The sequence below is a fragment of the Diabrotica virgifera genome, chromosome 1, assembly GCF_917563875.1.
Source record: "Diabrotica virgifera virgifera chromosome 1, PGI_DIABVI_V3a".
Classification (NCBI taxonomy): domain Eukaryota; kingdom Metazoa; phylum Arthropoda; class Insecta; order Coleoptera; family Chrysomelidae; genus Diabrotica; species Diabrotica virgifera.
In genome coordinates, this window is record NC_065443.1 from 45,471,025 (window position 1) to 45,494,796 (window position 23,772).

General features: G+C 36.1%; 1 protein-coding gene across 1 annotated transcript in view; it reads left to right on the forward strand.

The window, feature by feature from the left end:
• LOC114331335 (uncharacterized) overlaps window positions 1–23,772 on the forward strand; it is a 60,442-nt gene that overhangs the window by 22,174 nt on the left and 14,496 nt on the right. The gene's annotated exons all lie outside the window — the stretch shown is intronic.

Consider the following 23,772-nt stretch of genomic DNA (forward strand, 5'->3'; position numbering starts at 1 on the left):
TTTCAACAACTTAATTTTTTAACAACGATTTCCGTCGTGGGAATCGACGTATTTTTTAGGTAAAATATGTAATTATCATTACAACTAAACTGTAGCTAATTAGGATTAATATAAACATAACATTTAATTTTTGAACTCTTCATAAATGCAGGTAAATAGGGAGAAGTGTACTTTTGAAGTGTGTAAATTAAATAATTCCTAGCTGAGCGCTTTCGGCTTATAAAGCCATCTTCAGAGCTAGGCTACAATAAAAATGTCTGTAATGAAAAATTGATTTTAGAATTCAAAAGTTTAACTTACGTCAAAAGGTTCAAAATACCACTATGAAGAGAGATGGATCCCATGTACGATATAAAAATACTTCTATTTTCTTATGCAGTTTTTTTAATTGATGGAAAAAAACCTTGTCTGACTGTTGAAAAATGCCAGTGGCAGTTCGTGATTTTTACAATAGGGGAGGCTATAAATAACTATAAAATATCTAGTAGTCCTGTCGCCAGTGGGGGTACAACGGCCTCCTTAATTCAGATGGACTTACCCAAGTTTTTTTTATGTATTTCGACCCGTAGAACACGCATTTTTTGGGTAACAGTCGATCCGGATGTCGATAAGATTGTTATAAACAAAGAACTTGAGGAATCACATAACAGCGATTTTTCGCGAAACAAAACATTGTTTTGTATTTTTTGGGTCATTCTAAGCAAAAAATGTTTTTACAAGTTTTTTCGTAGGATGCATAGTTTTCAACATAAACGCGGTTGAACTTTCAAAAAATCGAAAAATGGCAATTTTTGAACCCGAATAACTTTTGATTGAAAAATAAAATAGCAATTATTCTGCTTACCGCATTTGAAAGTTCAAGTCAAATTCTATCGGTTTTGACTACTTTCATTGCTAAAAATTATTTTTTTTTATTGTTAAACAAAGCTATAAACACATAGTGATTGAATTATGTTTTCAATGCATTTCCCATTTGAAATCGAACGAGTAGGCGCGCATACATACAATTTCTACGTAGATTACGTACATTAAAACGCATGCATTGGGAACGGGAAACACTATCTTTTTATGGCTTTGTTTAACAAATAAAAACTTAATTTTTAGCAATGCAAATAATCAAAACCGATAGAATTTGACTTAAACTTTTAAATGCAGTAAGCAGAATTGCTATTTTATTTTTGGATCAAAAGTTATTCGGGTTAAAAAATTGCACTTTTTCGATTTTTTGAAAGTTCAACCGCGTTTATCTCTAAAAATGCGCATCCTACGAAAAAACTTGTAGGACCATTTTTTGCTGAGAATCACCCAAAAAATACAAAAAAATATTTTGTTTTGCGAAAAATCGCTGTTATGTAATTCCTTAAGTTCTTTGTTTATAACAAACTGTTACCAAAAAATTCGTGTTCTACGGGTCAAAATACATAAAAAAACTAGGGTAAGTCCATCTGAATTAAGGAGGCCGTTGTACCCCACCTGGCGACAGGACTATAGACAAATTTGCAATAGCGGAAAAAATCCGCCAAAAAATCTAATTTAAGGCCCCATTTTTTTAACCATTTTTTATTTACATTTTATAATATCATAATTCATAATATCATATCATGTTAAAAATAGTTAGTTTAATTTTAAAAGTGTATTAAAAAATGCTCAACTTTGCTGTTGTTTTTGAGGTCGGAAAAGTTAAAAACATCTATTACAAGCACAAAGGACTTTCACACGAAAAATTGCATTACATAAAACGAATATTTGATTAGTTTTTCAAATATTTTTCAAAAAAATTTTTTCTTCAATGAGAAGGATGTAATTGCATATTAAAATATAGTTTTTAATTCCAAACAACTTTTCATAATAGCAATTTTCAATATTGTGAAAAGTAAAGCTACTTTACTCTTGAGTGAAATTCAAACTTTTTGACATACCTCGTATAATATTCATAAAATTTGATATTTGATGGTTGAATCTTAGGTTTTGGACCATGCAGAACTTTTTATAAAGAATAACTTTTTTTCGTAAAATTAATAATAAAAAAGTTTTCCGTATGGATACAACTTCCAGGGACATCCTGTATAATATTATGTTACGGGTAAAGTTAGGTACCTAAACGGGTATATATCTACATAAAACATTTTTTATTCTGTAGAATTGTAGTGGAGAGAAATACATTTAAAAATCGCAGCTTAATTAAAATCACTTTTATACCTATACCTACTAATAATTTATTTTTGGTGGAATAGTGAACAGTAATAGAAATGAAAAAGTTGCTTCCTTAAATTAAATGGCTAATTATATCCGCAAGTAGGACAAACGTGAGATAAGAAAATATCAAATGGATGCTCTGTTCTTATATCTAATCTGATTGTTAAATCAAAGACTGATGCACAAATGAATTCAGTTCGTGTCAATGATGCTCTGAACTCTGCAGCAATATTATTTGAAAGTAGGTATACCTATTATTGTACCTACCTATGGTAAAATGTGCTGATGAAAAGAGATTCTGCTACATTTGTTGACTTTATTCAATTGTTTTGTAATCACATAATAGAAACCTATTAATGTTTATAGTAGGGGAGGAAAGTATGCTAAATTTAGCCACTCGAGCGTTATGGGGACCTATTGGGTTGTGATTATTAGGTCCTAAAAACGAAAAAAGTGAAGTAAAGTTTTCCCTTTTAGTAGGGACTTTCCATCTTTTATAGCACCATCTATCCATAATTCGAAAAAATGTCTCGAATAAAAGTTGCTTATTTTTACGTAAAAAATCCAAATCTGCAATAAAAATTTGGGGTTCCTATTTAAGATTTTAAAGTAACCACCCACCCCACCTCCGTGGAGGGTCGTGTTTGGTACCATTCGATAGATTTTTTAAAAAAAGGTATTGAATAAGTGTATTTTGCAGTTTTTCGATCTGATGTTCATTTCGTGAAATATCGCGGGATTCGTATTTAAAATTTTAAATTTACCCCACACCCCTCTCCGTGGGGGTTGTGTTTGGTATCGTTTGATAGATTTTTGAAAAATATTGAACACGTATTTTTTAGTTTTTCGATCTGACGTTCATTTCGCGAAATAATCGCTTTTTGTGACACTTTCTGACTCGCCCATTTCCTTACGCCCCGCTCAAATCGTCAGATTTTTTAAATATACACTCTTTTGCATACTTAACTTACCTTATCTTAATCTGACAATTTCGAATTTTTCTAAGAATAGATTTTTTTTTGGACCCCCCTTAACGAACTCCCTTGTGTTAAGAGCCAATATATGGTAGAGGTACATCTGTAGGTTTCTCCACATATGATAATCTGACGCGCTCGAGTAACTGCAAAAATCCCCGCTTGGGCTCCCCTACCATTAGTAAATACATAGATTGTATCATAAGCGGATTTATGAAAATAAAGGTATGGTTTCAATTGCAATCATGTTCAACAACATTAACAATAAAATAATTCTTATATTTCAGTCGAAATCTTAAAAAAAATAGTATGGGTTGGTCATTCTTAGTTTACAGTTATAATTTTGTTTAACAGTATTTGAAATGATGCAGGAAACAATAATATCGAGATGAGTCTTTCAAAGAATTATTAATAAATACAGTAAAACCTTGATATAACGGACCTCAATTTAACGGACTTCGGATATAACGGACAAAAATCCCTTCAAATGTAAAAAAATTCGAATGTAAAAAGATATGAAAAATAGAATTCTGGAAGAAATATCAGCAAGGACAGAATCAAAAATTGTTTTTTTTACGAATTCGTACCTGCAGTGAGAAAATTTCAAGAGAAGAAACTGGAAATACCGATGGAAGAGGTGAAAAATGTTTATTGATTTGAGACATCACTTTAGACAACACTCCTGCTCATCCCTTTGAAAATATTCTACGTTCAGAAGATGGCAACTTTAGCAGTATTTTTTTTGTCAAAATTAACGGTTAATTACATGATGAAGATAACGCAGAGAATACAAGAGGGCAGCATAGTTTTAGAGAGTTGATGATAAAAAAACAGCAAACTTTAAAAGTGCAAACAAAACTTATTCCTTTTTCAAAGCAGGATTACCTAAAGCAAGCAAGTCGATATCAAACAACAACGTCACTTCACGAGTAAGACAATTGAATACAATTTTGTATTTTGTCTTTTTCATTTATATCTAACTAAAGTGCACATGTTTTTTAAAAAAAAAAGTATTTTGATTTATTTTAAACCTGTTTTTATACAGGGTGTCCGGAAAAGATTGGTCATAAATTATACCAGACATTCTGCAGTCAAAAATAGTTCGATTGAACCTAACTTACCTTAGTACAAATGTGCTCATAAAAAAAGTTACAGCCCTTTGAAGTTACAAAATGAAAATCGATTTTTTTCAATATATCGAAAACTATCAGAGATTTTTTATTGAAAATGGACATATGTATATCATTCTCACGGGAGAAGCATCTTAAAGCAAAATTATAGTTAGATTTGTCCACCCCATAAAAAATTTATGGGGGTTTTGTTCCCTTAAACCCCCCAAAACTTTTGTGTACGTTCCAATTAATTCATTATTGTGGTACCATTAGTTAAACACAACGTTTTTAAAACTTTTTTGTCTCTCAGTATTTTTTCTATAAGCGAGTTTTTATCGAGATGCGGCTTCTTTTTTAATATATTTACATACAAATTTTATGGGGGTTTTGTTCCTTTAAACCCCTCAAATGTTTGTGTACGTTCCAATTAAACTATTATTGTGGTACCATTGGTTAAACACAGTGTTTTTAAAACTATTTTGCCTTTTAGTCTTTTTTTGATAAGTCACCTTTTATCGAGATGTGGCTTCTTTTTCAAAATATACGCAATAATGTATATTATAAATAAATTTTCAGATTATAACAGGTCTCTACAGGGTGTTTCATTGGGAAAGTAACATACGTTAACTGCAAAAAGAGGACGCTTAGGCGGTCTTAAAAATACCATACTTAATGGGTCTTACTCCATTAATAACAAAGATACTGAGTGTTTTATCTATTTTGCCATTCTCTTAATTGGTTCATAACTTTTTAACCACACTGTATATTTATTTTATATTTGGCACGCAAATGTCATTTAAGGTGTACAATAAATTATATTATTTACAATTGTAAAAAATCCAGGTCCGAATTAAAAAAAATTGGAAAAATATTCCAACCCAAAAACAACACCCTGTACATTAAATTTTTTTAAAATGGATTTTTCAGTTGAAGAGAGGATGAAAAACTAAATCTAATGGTATACTTTGAATTTTTGGCAAAATGATTTTTCTGGTCAAATTTTGAATTTAAATTCTGAAATTATGTGAATTTTGAGAGCTCTAAGTAGAAAAAAATTGAAATACAGCTTACAACTTGTCAACCGCACTGTATATTCATTTTATATTTAACACGCGAATATTCTTTTAGGTGTCCAATCAATTAATTTATTTACAAATAAAAAAATCCAGGTCCGGAATAAAAAATATTGTATAAATGTTCCGACCAAAAAAAAACACCCTGTATATTAAATTTTTTTTAAAATGGGTTTTGAATTTGAAAAGAGGCTGAAAAACTAATTTTAATGGTATACTTTGAATTTTCGGCAAAATAATTTTTCTGGTAAAAGTTTGAATTTGAATTCTGAAATTATGTGAATTGCGAAGCTCAAAGTAAAAAAAAATTAAAATTTGATTTCATTTTAATTAATACCAATTTAACCTAAATTGGTAAAATATTAACATTTTGACACATAACAATAATTTTTGATGGTGGTAATTTTGAATAAGTACTTTAGTTTTGAATAGTTATGCTGCACATTTTCTCTGTTTTGTTATAATTTTTAGATACTTTGTTGATTAAAGTGATGTATTCTTTATTGACTCTTTATTACTTATTCAATATTTAAAGATGAATATTCGCCATAAACTATTTGTCACAGATAATAAAAAAACACTGAAATGTTTTAACATTTTACCAATTTAGATTAAATAATGGTATTAATTAAAATTAAGTCGCATTTTAATTTTTTCTACTTAGAGCTCTTGCAATTGACATAATTTCAGAATTCAAATTTAAAATTTTACCAGAAAAACAATTTTGCCGAAAATTCAAAGTATACGACTAAATTTAGTTTTTCATCCTCTTTTCAAACGCAAAATCCATTTTAAAAAATTTAATTGTTATGTGTCAAAATGTAATATACAGGGTGTTTTTTGGGTCGGAACATTTTTACACTATTTAAGCCAGACCTGGATTTTTTATAATTGTAAATAAAATAATTGATTGGACACCTAAAAGAATATTCGCGTGTTAAATATAAAATAAATATACAGTGCGGTTAACAAGTTGTAAGTTGTATTTAATTTTTTTTCTACTTAGAGCTCTCGCAATTCACATACATAATTTCAGAATTCAAATTCAAAATTTGACCAGAAAAATCATTTTGCCGAAAATTCAAAGTATACCACTATGTTTAGTTTTTCATCCTCTTTTTAACTAAAAAATCCATTTTAAAAAAATTTAATGTACAGGGTGTTGTTTTTGGGTCGGAAAATTTTTCCAATATTTTTTAATCCGGACCTGGATTTTTTACATTTGTAAATTAATTAATTTATTGTACACCTTAAAGGATATTTGCGTGCCAAATATAAAATATATATACGGTGTGGTTAAAAAGTTATGAACCAAATAAGAAAATGGCAAAATAGATAAAACGCCCAGTATTTCTGTTATTATTGGAGTAAGACCCATTAAGTATGGTATTTTTGAGACCGCCTAAGTGTCCTCTTTCTACAGTTAACGCATGTTACTTTCCCAATGAAACACCCTGTATAATCGTACTTAACCATAAATATACAAATATGTGGTGGATTCGACAAATATTCAAAATATCTCGATAAACACTGCCTTATCGAAAAAGTACTAAGAGGCAAAAAAGTTTTAAAAACACTGTGTTTAACTAATGGTACCTCAATAATAATTTAACTGGAACGTACACAAAAGTTTGGGGGGGTTTAAGAGAACAAAACCCCCATAATTTTTTTATGGGGAGCACAAATTTCACTTTAATTTTTTTTAAAGATGTTGCTGCCATAAGAATGCCACATGTCCATTTTCAATAAAAAATCTCTAAGAGTTTTCGATATATGAAAAAAAATCGATTTTCATTTTGTAACTTCAAAGGGCTGTAACTTTTTTTGTGTGCACTATTGTATATAGGTAAGTGAGGTTCAATCAACCTATTTTTGACCCCAGAATCTGTGATATAATTTATTACTAATCTTTTCGGGACACCCTGTATAACAGACTTTCGGCTTTAACCCGCCATTACACGCGCTATGAGGGAATCCCTCACCATATTTGTTTATAACCAATGAAATTGTGTAAACTAATACGATAACCTTAAGCACCCAGGAATGCCTTTAGCATGGTTCATGAGAGGGTATGAAAAAGTTATAAAATATTTCAGGCGGTCAGTGTGCTGTGTGATAGTTGAAAAAAGAGACATCCCTCTTCAAGTGAGGGAATTCCTCACTGCGCGTGCAATCACGGTGAAATCACGTTTCTGTTATCTCAAAGAAACTTTTAGGTTTTTATTTAATATTTAGGTAGGTTTAATTAAAATATTATTGTTTGGATTAGGTTAGGAACAGTGGCACACCGAGCGGGGTGTTTGGGGGTTAAAATCCCACCCAGAGCATATAGAAATATATATAAAAGAAAGTAGGAAAATGTAACTTGTCTTTCACAAATAATACAAAAAACTTTCGGTGCCCAAGCAAGACCCCCTCCCCCCCCCCCCAGAGGAAAATTCTAGGTGCGCTACTGGTTAAGAACCCATTTTTAAATTTACCTATTCTAATTGGGAAATAAGCCACAATTTAACTTGAAAAATTGATTTTATTGACGTTTCGAATTCCACCTCGGACGTCGTTAATAGTTAATTACATAAATGCCACAAAGAAATAGCTTCAGAACAGTTGTTAATTTTAATTTGTATTTTTAATAAAATGAATTCGCATAAAGAACGTCAATTTCTTCAGTGGCTTGCTGAAATTGAAAATTAAGAAAACTTGCTTTTGATCTATGTATATTATTTTTACTTTTGTTTTGTTAAATTAATAAAAAAATTGGTTTACGAGACTTTCTATAATATGTGAGTACAACCCATTTTATATTTATACATGTTGACATTCATTCTTCCTCGAAATAAGTCGAATTTATGTAGGTGAGGGCGACGCTCATACGCATGAAACCACGTCACAGTAGAAGACGCGTGTAACGGCGGGTTAATGGACACCCCCTACCCCAATTAGTCCGTTATATCGAGGTTTTACTGTACATGAAATTGTATTTCAGAGTTCGTAGTAAATTGATATATTAACACCGGGTTATAGCGTCCTGCGCCTTCCGGTTCCTATTTTCCAGCCGCGTCGATCCAGCCAATCTCCTGGTCGGAGATCTCTCCCAGACATGGCTTTCTGGATTCCACTTATCCGGGTGGTTTTCGGTCTGCCACTTTTCCTTCTTTCCGAGGTTGTCATTCCATTATCAACATTGGGAGTCGATGTTCCTCCATTCTTTGTACATGGCCATACCAACAAAATTGTTTTTCTTGGATTTCTTCTATTATGGTTCTTTTCCTATTCATAATATCTCGTACTCGTTCATTCGTTATGAGTGACACTCTAGAGATGCAGGCCGATCTTCGCCAGAAGTACATTTCCAGTGCGAGCAACTTCTGTTCTGTTCGTTTATTCAGTTGCCAAGCTTCGCATCCATAAAGTACCACGCTTTTAAAGATGCTATTACATAGCTGTGTTTTCTTTTCTTTTGATATGGTTTTTGACCAAAATAATGAGTTCAAAGCTCCTATTACTTTCTTTCCTTTCTTAATTCTTTCCTCTATTTCGAATTTTGTCATTCCACTGTTGGATTCTCGTTCCAAGGTATACATTGTCAGAGCTTCGCTCGATAACCATATTATCCTCTAGTTGTAACTCATTTTTCTGTCCTTCTATACACATATATTTGGTTTTCTTTATATTGACGTACAGGCCCCATTTTTGGTATTCTCGAAAAAGACGGTTTGTCATAAATATTAGATCATCTTTATCCTAGGAATCAACACCTGATCGCCAGCAAAACGCAGTGTGTATCGTATTGAGGCGTCGTTTAGCTGTATCCCCATGCCAGAACATGATTTCCTCCACTTATTCAAGACCTCATTTATATAGATTTTAAACAGTGTTAGCGATAGGCTGCATCCCTGTCGTAGTCCGTTATTCACCATGAAGCTATCGGATAATCCGTTGTTGATTTTTATGTTTGCTTGTATGTTGTTATAGAAAATAACAGTTGTAGTAAATTGATAAGGTTGATAAAAATGGCAATGTTAAAAAGTTGTGCGTAAAATAAACCGCCAGAATACTTACTAATTTCTCAGCACACCCTTCGTTTTCCCAGTAGCTGTTTTCTTTTAAGGTATTCTAACACCAACCTGACGACACGATAATCTTATATCTTGACATGACCGATTCATCTCAATTTTTCTGATTTATTCGTCTGCTATTTTTAGTATGGCTAATCCGACTCTATATTGTGACTGTATTGTTGACCCTATGTTGTGTTATAACAATAAATATGTCCCTTTAAGAAATCTTCTTTGTTGTTTGTAAGAATGCATTGTTTTTAGATTTGTGATTTTATAAATTTGGATTGAACTCGTTTTTGTATGTAGTCTAATCAGAATATTTACCTCAGACATAGATACATATATAGTCAGTTTGAAGTTACGTTCATCGTACTTATTTTTAAGCTTTAAATAACTAATTTACTCCACAACTCCGAATTACCTATTTCACATCGTCGATCGAGAAGTTATATCCTGGACGTAACTCTTTCGAATTTATACTTGAATTTTATTATTATATCCTTGCAAGAACCGTAAATTAATTAAGAAGAATTCGCAGTAAAACGAAATCATGAAACATCCTATATTTCAGTTCGTTCAAAGAACCCAAAGGGCGTCATAAACGCCCTTTTTCTTCTTTTCTTCTTTTCCCTGGAAGCCGTCCGTGCATGCACCCCGGTCGCACTGCAGCTTTTCAGCTTACTGTGCTTTCTTCTATTTGTTCTCATAACACCCAATCCAATATACTAGTGCCCTTCACTAGCCTGTAAAGGTCCATTGGGTTAGTGCTATTTACTGTCGGACTTGGTCTGCAGTCTCCATATATTGCTTGTCTCTTGCGGTCCAGAGCCTCTCCCATATCGGATCCCCGCATATATTTTTGATGCTGCAGTGTTTTTTGCTACTGCAATTTTGCTTTGATTTCCCTGCAGCCTATGTAACCCCATCCTTGCCTCACCCTTCACTATGATGTGTAAGGGAGGAAGGATAATTCTTCCATTGCTGCAGTTTGTGTGCCTCTCATTGCACCTGTTATGCTGAGACAGACAAGCCTTTGTATTTTGCCTAATTTCTCTATAGCATTTCTCTGCCACACCTTTGGCCACCAGACCAATGCTGCATACGTTATTGTGGGATTTACCATCAAGTTGTATATCCAATACATCATGTCCGGTTTAAGTCAACATGTTCTGCCATGTGTGCGTCTGGTCACCATTAAAGTGGCCATCACTCTTCTGGTTATTCGTTCTAGGTATTGATTCCAGGTAAGCCTTGAGCCTATTATGGCTCCGAGATATTTTACCTCCCTCTCCACCTTTAGGGAAATCCCCATGAGATTCACAGGTCCTACTCCCTCTAATTTTCTCCTTCTGGTGAAGGCTAATATTTTGAATTTGTGAGGGCTTACGGACAATCCTACCTAACTTGTCCATTTTGATACTACGTTCAGGGCCTGTTGCATATTATCCCTGACCGTTGTATTGAACTTGCACTGTGCAAGAATGACAAAATCATCTGCATAGCCCAGGACATTTTTTCCTGTTTAGCGTTCCAATCAGTCCGTCCATAACCAGATTCCACACTAACGGAGATAATACACCTCCCTGTGGGCATTCTCTGGCAACCCGTGCTGACATGGTCTTTGAGCAACATCAAACCTATCAGTGTTGAATATACCATGCGGCTTTTAAGCATGCATTCTATCCACCTGCAGCTTATTTCATCCACTCTGTACTAGATGGTGCAGTGCTGTTTCTGTTGATACATCTGGCCTATATGCATATTGGTCTTGTTCTATTGGTCTTTCCAATATTCCATCCCTAATATGTCTATCTGCCAATTTTTTTAATGTCTTTAGTACAAAGGACATCAGACTTATTGGTCTAAGGGACTTTGCATTCATATGTCCACCGTTTCCAGGCTTTGGTATGAATGCTATCCTTGTCGACCTCCAAGCAACTGGTACATACCCCAGCGCAATACTTGCAAGAGGTATTTTATACATTTGCTTATAGGTACATTGCTTCTGTACCTTTTTGCAAAAGTACAGGATACATCCCGTCCGTTCCTGGTGATTTATATGGTTTAAATGAACTTACTGCCTATTTTATTTTGTCTGGTGTCATCATTACGGTTACTGACCCAGGGAAGTGAACATTGAAAAGTTCCCTCAGCGTCACTTCACTGGTCTGTGTGTAGTCACCTGACTCCATCTGAAGCGTGGCGATATTGCTCTAAAGTTCTTCCGAGAGAACCTCTTGGAGTTTAGCCACTTCTGCAGACTGTTCTATCTCCTCGCAGTGCTTCCTCCATGATTCTCTTTTGGCTTTCCTTAGAGCCTTGTTATATTCAGTCAGAGCTTTGCGATATTGGCTCCACTCGCAGATCTCTCCTTCTTTTAGCAAGTTCATTGTTCCACCAAGGCACTTTCCTGTTAGAGCCCCTTGCTGTTACGAGACAGTTATCTTTATATGCTCCTATGACTATATCAAGGTCTGCTTCAAAGCCCTAAGGGAGACCCTGTCGATCGAATACGCAAGGATTTCTCCCTGCTCCTCGACCTTCTGGCTTTTCAATGTCCAGTCTGTCGTATTGAGCCCTGAATTCTGCTTGTCCAAGCGACTCATAAACACTTTGTCACTTATGCCGGTCTCAGGGATGTGCACAAGAACAATAGGTCTTCTCAAGTCTTTGGATTTGATCAACTTCAAATCCGCCGACTCCCAGAGATCCCGAAGCTCTCGTACCGTCCCCTCCAGCCAAGATTTGGTAGGCTCCTGGTTCAGTTTTACCTCAGGATGGCGTCTGTCTACCACCGCCATCCTCAGTTTGCCTGTCATTTCGCTGTAAGTGTCAATCTGCGTTTTACCGCCCCTTGCCTCTTCAGCGCCAGCAACTGTGCCAGTTTGCGTATTACCGCTCCTGGTCGCGTTGTGAGCTGCTTGTTTCGTAATTCCCTTTGGTCTTTTGGCCTCGGGGTTCTTTGTTGGGGTCGAGCCGTCAGACCGGGCCTTTTTCACTCCCGTGGTCTGGTCACTTTTCCTCTTTTGGCCTTTGATCTTATGTGGGTTTTCTTTAACTCACGTCCCAGCAGCTATTTTTTCGGCTTTCTTAAGCCTTCGTTTTTGAGCCCCAGATAGCTTTTTGGTCCCAAGGCGTAATTTCTCGAGACTTGTCAGCTTCCATTCTTGTTTCTTCGGAGAGGTCGCCCACTATGAGTCTCTCTCCGCTTGTTTAATGTTTCTCTTTGGTTCCACGATTGTTCCCACGAGTAGGGTCGAAATAAATGTCGAGTACGGCAGAGCGCCCTTACCGCACCAAGGCTATATTCCCCTAGAGTTCGCCATCTCTCTAGGGTATTGCTTCAGATACACTTTACTATACCTTAGGATAGACTACACCTTAGGATTGGGATTAATGGATTATTTGGCGTTACCCAGGGTGCACCACGTGGAGGCGATCCATCGCTACACCTCATAAACGCCCTTACTAGTTTGACTCTCATTAGAGACCTTCAGTGGGTGTATATGTGACTATATCTGAAAGAAACTGAAACAAATCAAGCCTCCTAATACCGAATCACAACAAAATAACTCGTAGCGACATCTGCTTAAAACTTAGAATTGTTAATTAAGAAGAGCTGTGAAGAAAATTACTGAAGAAGCAGAGAAATTCGGATTGGAGCTAAAGGAAGACAAAACCAAATATATGGTCATGAGAGCGAGAGAAAAAAAGAAAGAATAAGACTTTAGTGTGAGATCTGTAAACGGTAAAAGCTGTTTAAAATACCTGGGTGTAGTATTCGATGAAATTGGAAAAGAGAAATGGGAGCTCAATACCAGCAGTGGCGGATCCAGCAGTGGCGGATCCAGCAGGATAAAGTATCATCTAGAGGGGGGGGGCGATTGGCTAAATTTATATGAAAAATAAATGAATGTTTTTATAATCTTTATATAAAACTTGGTTTGAGAGGGGGGCCGATCGCCCCATCGCCCTTCCCTGGATCCGCCACTGAATGCCAGAATAGCAAAAGGGAATAAAAAGTCAGTCAGTTTAAGAGCACTGATGAACTCAAAATACGTTTCTAAACAAGGCAAACTCCAAATATATAAAACAGTAATTAGACCCACATTAAATAAGAAGGAAACGATTTGTAAGACCGTTTGTATTGTAATCTTTCTACACAAAATATATATATAGGTACACGTTTAGTTTTCCCTTCCAACAGAACAAGCTTTTATTGACTGTATTGATTTATGTAAATATTGCAATGTTTGCAAAATACTACAGTTTCTGCATACTGTGCATAAAATTTCATTATTTCGCCTACTTTACTGTACACATAAATCTAAGACGCTGTTACAACGATCTCTATTACGTATCGAGTTCTTCTTTATTCATTTTATACAGGGATATACCATTAGATGAAACAAAAACCTATGTAATGAATTTTAAACCAAAACTAATATCGAAGATTTTGTTATAGACCAACCTAATAGACCTTTTAATTCCTTGAAACATATTTTATCTCTTAAGGAAATGAACAATAAAGTATGTAGGTATAGTCGAAACGAAAATGGGTCAGAATGCGCAACAAAGTGGCGATATCAATGTTTGGTATAAATGTGTGGAATTTGAGAAGCCACTTTAAAGATAAGATATTTTAACATCCGATTAATCATTGTAAATTAGTCATTTGGATATTATTGCAGTTAAAATACTTAGACGATAAATATTACGCAAGAGAAATTAAACGTTATTTTTTTATTTTGCGGACAAAAAAGCAAGTTCAGTGACGGAACCGAATTCAAAATTATTTTACACAACATATTTGAAGCAATATTTAGTTAAATATTAATTTGTCAGGACTATATTATTACGGTTGTTGTTATCGTAGCATTAGAAGACTTGGTGTTGTTGACAAATGTCGAAACTTCGTCGAATACTTTGTAAGCATTAAGATGTTTTATTTTTTGAATGAAAACGAAGCGTCGTATGAAAAAAGGGGAGTATAGATTTTTGTCACAAATTGAAACAGGAATTCAAAAATGATTTTTAATTTAAGATATGTTAGTGGCGCACTATTTTTTTATTTAAAAAATTTTAAACCATTAAAAGTGCGCAATAACTACATCTAAAAACCCAGCAAATTTAATTTGCATACCTCAACCGCTTTTAGAGCAATAAATAAGTCATCAGTTTGTAACAACAATTTTAACACCCCGTATTAGTCCAAGTAATGAAGCTTAAAATGGGACAAAACCTCACAATTTTTACAGAATGGATCGATTTGCTTGAAAATTTGAGAATAAGTAGTGGATAGCCAAGAATCAAAATCTATATAATGCCGAAAGGCGCTTTTACCATGGGGGTGGTTGCCACCCCATCTCGGGGGTGGAAATTTTTTATTATATTTTAATCGCAACAGTTGGTAAAAACGTTTATTCTAAGCAAACAATGTTCTATACATTTTTTTGATAAAATTGATAGTTTTCGATTTATTTGCTACCTATCGGAAGTGTTAGTTTTATATAGAAAAATCAGTGCTTTTAAATAAGATTTCTGCTAATAACTCCAAAAGTTTTCATTTTATCAAAAAAACTTTACTTACCAAAATCTACCTTTTGAAAAAATAAACAAAACCATTTTTTTTTTATTTTCTTTAAGGCCAATAGTAATCGAGCTATATTTTATTATATGTTGGCTCTTCTTCGTCAAATGCTAAATATTGTAGTTTCGAAGTCAAAAGACGTGAAAACGATGCATTTTTCGAGGACAACATGTTTAAACTAATTTAAAGTATCTGGGGCTCTTCTTCTTCTTCTTCTTCTTCTTCTTAATTCAGGCGAGACTCGTTAGTCTCTGGCACTTGGTCATAAGACCTTTGTACCAAACCCTGTTCTTCTCCTTAAACTTTAATAAGTCCTGTGGCCTCAACGAAGGCCAACAGTTTTCTTATTGGTAGTTTTAAGATCTCTTCTGGTTCAAACCTCATTTGACCAGTGAAGTTCTGCCTTACATCACCTAGCACACTGCAATAGCATAGTATGTGTATGGCAGTTTCTTCTTCCATTTCGCACTTTCTGCACCATGGTTTATTCACCTTACCTAGTTTGTATAGGTGATTTCTTAAACGACAATGTCCAGTCACCATTTCAGTGACCGTTTTGATCTCTCGTTTATTGAGGTTCATCAAACTGTTCGAGAGTTTTTTATCAATATTCTTGATTATTTTTTTAGTCTGGATTTGCCCTTGAGTGGTTCTCCATTTATTTTGATGATTCTTTATCAGCCATTTCTGAACCTCGTTTTTCATAGCATCTTTAGTGATGCCACAGAAAGGTTCTGGGCCTTCAAAAGTTTTTCTCGAGCCTTGTTTCGCTAACATATCTGCTCGTTCGTTCCCATGCACCCCTTCATGACCCGGCACCCATATTAAAGACACTTTGTTGTCTTTTGCCAGGTTATTGAGGAGATCTTTGCAGTTTCTCACCAGTTTTGATTTGGTGAGAGGGTTCTTTACAGCCAGAATAGCCGATTGGCTATCTGTGTAAATGTTGATTCTCTTAGCTTTAGGGTCCTCATCAATTATTTCATCAATGCAGGCCACCAAAGCAAAAACTTCAGCCTGGAACACCGTTGTATGTTGACCTAGGCTGTAAGATTTATTATAGTTACATGTTTGCCCAAAGACTCCTGATCCAGTACCATGGGCAGTTTTAGATCCATCAGTGAACCATATTAAGTCTCCATTAATGTTTGGGACTTTTTGTTCTCTAGATGGTATAATTGTGTTAATCTTCTCAGTGAAGATTAGTTCTGGTGTCATCATATCTAAGTTCATCATAAAGATGTATTCCTCAAGTATAGTCCCAGTAATGTATGTGTGGCTATTCAATACATAATTTGGCCTCCAAGTATTGTTTGCTTTGAGCCTCAGATGGTCATAAAGGCTACCGCCGAAATATACAATTCCAGCGGAGGGAGACCTGTGATAGCCTCTAATGAAGCCGTTCCTGTACTATTCAAGGCTCCTGTTATATTTAGAAGCGCTTGTCTTTGTAGGGTGGTGAGAGTGGTCACACAAGATTGCAAAGCCGTCTTTCTCCACCAGAGTACTGACCCATAAGTAACTGTCGGTCGTATCACTGATGTGTACAACCAACATATCACCTTTGGTTTCAATCCCCAGGTTTTACCTACAACTCGTCTGCAGTTCCAGAAGAGTCGCTTAGCCCTATTGGTTATATTGGTAATATGAGTATTCCAATTGAGTTTCGAATCCAGGGTTACCCCTAGATACTTAACCTCATTGGTTCTTTCCAGTACCTCTCCAAATAATTTCAGCTCACTCAGTCCAGTAAGCTTCCTCTTATTTGTAAAGGCTGTAACCAGTCCGTCAGCTCCCCTCACAACTGGGAGCAACCGTTCTACGCCAAGCCAGGTCATTTGGAGACCAGCCTGGAGAACCTCCCACATACCTACTTTGTATCCTGCCCTCTGCACCCCAGAAGGGCATCGGTATATTAATTGGTACAAGCTAGCACCATCCCTGTGCTAATTCGCCTACCAGGGATTTTGGAATCCGTAGCAAGGACACTCTCGGGGACCATTTAGGGTTTGTTTTGGGACACTTAGTATCTGCTAGTGATTGTCACTTCCACTATTACACCACATTCATTTTTTGTATAAGACTCGGGACATTTATTTTGATGATTAAGTTTTATAGTTTATCGCACATATTTTGTTTCAATATTTAAGTTGCATATTGTTTTTATATATCTATAATAGTTGATAGTGTTCCCCAAACCAGTAAACTCCCTGGTCAAAGAGGTTTGAGCTCAGATCATCTTTTCCCCATATGAGATTCTCTTTACCTTTATATATTACCTGAAATTTACTTGTACCATTTATTTACTTAATTAACTTTATATTTTTAGTACTAACCTTGCTTGTCTCCACTTATCAATTTAAATTTATATACTTTTTCCTCTTAATTTGCTTAATTTATTAACTTATTCATATAACTTTAATCTTTCTTTAGTCAATCATAATTATTTAACTTATTTGCTTAACTTTACTTAAATTCATTTAATCAATTTCTAATTATATCTTTGGACGCTATTCCCTTTGAATAGCTATCCATTTTACTTGTTATATTTTTTAGCGACTACGTGTCGAAGCAACTGATTTTTATATATCAAGTAGACCGTAGGTTCACCTTAATGAGGCTAGTGCCTATTTAACTCTTTGAGAGTTACGGAAATTATTCATTGTGAATAATCCTCCCTTAATTATATTCTGGTTCATTAGTTCTATAGGGTTTAACGTTGCTGTACGTATTGCAATCGTACAATTATTTGGTGAAGGTTGTTATTTAACCTAGTATATGTAAGTTGGGGGTATGCTCCATATAAGAGCTACTCCATTACTAATGTAACTATAGATTATATTTATATTACTATAGGTAATTATTTCCCATTGTCATTTTAGAGTTACATAGTTTGTATTTGCACTTAGAGCTACTGCCTCAAAAATTAAAATAGCTATGATGATTGCCAACCTCCGTAGCGGAGATGGCACCTGAAGAAGAAGAAGAGTTTGTATTTTTCTAACTCAGAGGTTGTCAAAAATCTAAGTAGTTATATTTAATAAATATTTATTTGTTTTGTATATCCATTATTTTTTTTCCCATTTTTGAATTTAATATATTTACTATTTAACAGCAGTGTAAGATACCTGGAAGTTTGGTCCATTCCAACTTCTGGCGCCCATAATTCAGTCTATTTTATTTATCTCCTATATTCTTCTATTTTTATTATATTATTATATTTATCTAATTTATTTTCTGAACATATATTTTTATCTTAAAAGATTTCCCTTTTTCTAGTCATCATCTCTCTTTAGGTTGAGCTACTGTTCTTCGACAGGCATGCAAACGAGCCGTATCCATCCTTGAGTGTCAAGTTGCTCTCTTGCATCTATAGCTAGCCAACTCTATTCAGTTTGCCTCTGTCTCTCCATACTTCCATTATCAGTTCATCACCCTTCCTTCATTCATTTCATCTTATCATTTTAGTTCAACAAATACTACTGCAAAGTAGTATTTTTGTTACAAGGCTACCAGTTTAGTTTTAGAAGGGTTCACGGAGAGGTTCTCTTTCAGACACCAGTTCTCTATGTAGTGAAGGGCATATCGCATCTGATACGCAACAGTGCTGGGAAATTTTCCCCTAGTTACTATCACGATATCATCTGCGAAACCCTGGACCCAGATTCCTTGGGCGCTTAGCCCATGAATCAGATCATCAACAACTATGTTCCATAATGACGGTGACAATACACCGCCTTGAGGGCATCCCTTAGTTGCCCTCAGATTTATGGTATCTTCATGCGTATCTGTGGATATTATTCTGCTCTGAAGCATCTGAATAATCCACTTGCATGTTGTGTTGTTGATTTTCTTCCTCACCAGTGCGCTTTGTATAGACTCGATTGAGGTATTATCAAATGCACCTTCTATATCTAAAAATGCAGCAAGGGCGACTTCTTTCTGATGCAGACTCCTTTCGAGTTCCGACACTAGATTGTGCAGGGCGGCTTCACCTGATTTCCCTGCCTGATACGCCCATTGCCGTTGGTGCAGTGGATTTTCATTTAAATTGTTTTTCTTGATGTGTTCGTTCAAGATTTTTTCCATGGTTTTTAACATGAATGAGGTCAGACTTATAGGCCTGTAAGATTTTGCTAAGGTGTAATCTGTTTTTCCTGGTTTGGGAATAAACGCCACCCTTGCCCTTCTCCAAGCTTTGGGAATGTATCCCAGAGCATGGCTAGCTCTAAATATTGTGATCAGGGGACCCATGATTATTTCCAGACCCTCCTGGAGAAGCTTAGGAAATATACCATCCGGTCCCGCAGTTTTATAAGGTTCAAAAGTTTCAATAGCCCATCTGACCTTGTGAGAACCAAAGATCTCGTCAGAGGTCAGCCAGTCCCTTTTGGTTGGGCTATTGTTTGCTTAATGATTATTATTAGCAGTCAATTGCGTCGACCCTGGAAAGTGAACACTTAAAAGATGCTCTACAGCCTCCTTCTCTGTGTCCGTATACTTCCCATTGGGCAATTTCATTGACTTGGGTTTGTTAATGTTATCTCTTTTGAGGATTCTGTTAACCCTGGCGCTTTCAGGTACACTTTCAATGTTTTCACAGAATTCTCTCCAGGATCTTTCCTTAGCGGATTGGATTTTCTTATTATAGGTTTTCAGTTTAGCCTTATATGCTTCCCAATCACCTGATTTCTTCGCCCTATTGAAGAGCCGTCTTGTTTCTCTTTTGAGATCAGACAGCTCCTTATTCCACCAAGTTACTTGCCTGGGAGGGTGACTTTCTTTTAACGGGCAGTTTTCCTCATATGAGACGACTATTGCATGCTGCAACCAGTCTACTGCCATCTCAACCTCAACATTGTTTTTTGGCCTTTTAGGATAATTCCGTACCCTTGTTCCAAGATCCCTCTTAAAGGATTCCCAATCGGTCACCTTAGGGTCTCTATAGAACCTTGGTTCCGGTTTGACTGAGTTTATCTCAAAGCATATGTATGCATGATCCGATAAGGATAACGCATCCGACACATGCCAGTCAGATATTATGTTCCCAATCCCCATAGAGCATAGGCTTAGGTCGATTAGTGATTCTGCTCTTGATGTCCTGAAGGTGGGCTTATTACCCCTGTTCAGAAGATCAAGTTCAGTAGTGCAAAGGTACTCAAAAAGTAACTTACCTCTATTGTTTGTATCTCTGCTTCCCCAAATGATGTGGTGGGCGTTGGAGTCGACTCCAATGATAAGTTCTGTATGCTTATCATTGGTGTATTCTAGAAGGTTCTCTAGGTTAGTCCCTGGAAGTTGTTCTTTACTGTCAATAGGAAGGTAGAGAGATGCAACAATCAACTCTGTAACCAACCCATTGCAATTCAGTTTAATTCTGGCAGCTGTCATGTCTCCCGTACAGAGCTCCATAACTGGTACCAGGTTAAGGTCAGATCTACAAAATATACAAGTTCTGATTTTATTGTCAGGTACTCCCAAAATTAGTTCCCATCCCTTAACATTTAATCCCCGTATCTTACCTTCATTTATCCACGGTTCTTGAATAAGCACCATATCAATGTTTTTCTCAGCTACTTCCTGGCACAAAAGTGCCGAAGCTGTTTTTTTGTGCTGCAAATTGATCTGTATGATCTTAATTTTGCAGTTTATTCATTTTTGGGGTCTCTAATAGGCCCTCTTGTAATTTCTTCCACCTGCATAGATTCCCCTTCGGCCTCCTGCAGTTCGGAAGTAATCGTTGCAGGTTTTGGTTCCCCAATGTTCCCAGCCTGTCTTGCTTTACCCTCTTCCAACGGTATAATACTTGCTCGCTGTAGAAGGTAATAAGGCTTCCATTGAAGCCTTTCGAGCTGTGCCTCTGACTCCTTATCAATTCGGAGACTCACATGCAGTCCTCCGTCAGTTGCTGGTTTGGAACTCAGAATTGCCCAACGACTGGTCCTTAGTTCAGGATTTTGTTTTTCAATTCGTGCCAGTGGCACTTTCAGATCCTCATTTTTAGTCTCTGGAAGGTACATCAGTACACGCTTCGATTTTGGGAGTTCCTCAGCCTTAACGACCTTCCACTCCGTATTTTCTTCCAAGAAATCCTTTGTGATCTTAAAGGACTCCTCGTCAGCACATATCAACCCATAGTATCCATCCATGAGCCGATTACCTTCGTAACGAGGTGCGCAAGGAACCTCATCGATAAGTTTAATTAGGGCCTCTTTTATTGCCCCAACGTCTTTTTCCGTTACAGATATGTCTGGGTATTCTTTGGGAATTATTGCCGTCTTTATTCCCGTAAGAGCTGCTTTGTAGTTGCTGCTGAGCTTTTTGAAAGAGGCAGCAGCAGTTCTGCTCTTTTTTGTTAATTTCTCCTCAGGAGTGCTTCTATCAGACACAGTCCGTTTGACAGCTTGTGTGATTTCGGCATTTCCAGGAGTTTTGTTTTGAGGTCTAGGAGGTAATTTGACCTTAGAAATGTCAATTCCCTGTTCTCTCATTTTCCGAAGCTTTCTTCTCTGTGCCCCAGATATTTTTGGCCGAGAAACCTCATCCTCAGCATCTTTTAAAGGAGTCCGCATTGCGTCCTCAGTATTTTTATTACCCGATGTGATGGGATTATTTTCTTCCAGATTCTGCCGAACAGTCTCAGTGGAAGTTTGATTGTTTGTTGGGTTCTTCTGCGAGACCCCTAGGGTTAAATCTTTTAAATTTTTGAATGGTTCCATATTGATCCCACGAGTATGGGAGAAATAAACTGTCCATACCAGCAGCGCTCCCTGTGCCGGTACAAGGCCTTAAATGAAAGGGGGTGTGGCCTGGTTCCCCCAGTCGACCGTTTGAGACAGTTCAATTTAGACACACAACTGCCATGCAGGCCTGGGCACGGTACAATTACACCTTTACCTTGTGTGTTGGGGGTGTAGGTTTAGTGGGAAAAAGGATGAAGGAGGGATAGCATTTTCTGGTTGTACTCGGAGTGTAGGATAGATACAGCTGGTAGATAATATCGGGTCGGTTGACTATATATTGGCGATGTGGACAGTGCCGTAGAATGGAGATGTGGCAGTGAAGACCAGAGGGTCTTCTACTTAAATTTACGCCAGGGGAGTGGTACAACCAGACATGGGTGGCTTAACTTAGGGCGGGCTACTTCTTGGTCGCTGAAGCAGTTCATACATTCCTAGTCTCTCGAGTACCTAGGAAAGATTCCCAGATACTCCAGAGAGCTAAGTCGTGACAGGAACCGGTCTAGCGAGGCTGTTTCACATCCTTTCATACTTACCATGCATTAGGCCTTGCCCGTTTATAGGGGGTGCCTTCTTTCGTCGGAGAGCTCCTTATTAGGGAGATCCCATGCATTCGTACACACATACTTGATCCACTTCCTGCGCCAGACTACGGCCCTATCTGAACAGTCAGCTTAAGCCCCCGAACCAACGTCAAGGTCGTGAAGCCCCTATCGGGGGTATATCTGGGGCTTTTTAAGATATTTAAAGTATCAACTTTGTATCTGGGGCTTTTCGTTGTTTTCCTCGTAATACGAGAGATGTCGCTAAATTGCGTCTCAAAAGATGGGTTCATTGCATTGCGATGGTTTGCCTTAATATAGGCAGAATGTTTATATTTCCTTCAGAGTTGTGACTGCATAAGCTTCACCGATGATGCATAAGGATGCAGAAATAGCTATATGGAGATGGTGGTCCAACTCTGAATCGATTATGAACAAAACCTGCCTTGTTATTTTTTATCTTTTTCATTTTTACTCAGTTTTGAGTATTTAGAAACTGTCTTTCGGTCCTTTTCCTAGACGAAGAGAAGGTAAATGCGTGGCCTAAATGTCCTCTATTTGCTTTCTCCTATTTTCGTCGCCTCTGTGCTTATATATTGTAAAATCCGGAGATACGGGATGCAGCCAGAAAGCAGTTTATTAACGAAAAGTCTTAGATTTAAAATATTGTTTATTTCAATTATTTTAATTGTTTAAAAGGTAGTAAACTTTGTATCTGAGGCTTTTCGTTGTTTTCCTCGTAATACGAGAGATGTCGCTAAATTGCGTCTCAAAAGTTGGGTTCATTGCATTGCGATGGTTTGCCTTAAAATAGGCAGAATGTTTATATTTCCTTCAGAGTTGTGACTGCATAAGCTTCACCGATGATGCATAAGGATGCTGAAATAGCTATATGGAGATGGTGGTCCAACTCTGAATCGAATATGAACAAAACCTGCCTTGATATTTTTTATCTAATTTAAAGTACTTAAAAATATATATCCCTAGACATAAAAAAGTCTCTAGCTCAAAAATTAAGTGACATAATTAAAATAATGTCAGTCTTAATTTTTTTCAGCGAAAAAGTGATCGCAAGCAATCCCCTAATCACCACTCTAATTAAAATTAATTATTAACCTTATTTGGTCATTTTTATTTATATATTGTTAATAGGTTTTAAAAGTTTAACAGGCATAGAATGATTAGTATTTAAAAAAATTGAGTTAAAAGCGAATAACGAATTTTTGTAGTTTGGAAAAATGGCTTTCTCTTCAGAATAGCAAGATTAGCATTAGAGATACGAAAAAATGTTTAAATATGAAATTGTAGCTTATTTAATTCCCAAAAATCTGTTTTGCAAAGATTTTTTTACAGCAAAAATTGAGTGAGCTATTGACAATCAAAACTTATAATAACATGCAAAAACCACCTTTACCAACCCTTTCAAAGTCACCTCTTTTTGCGACTAAGGATTTTAGAAAGATTTAATATTAATAGGCTTATAG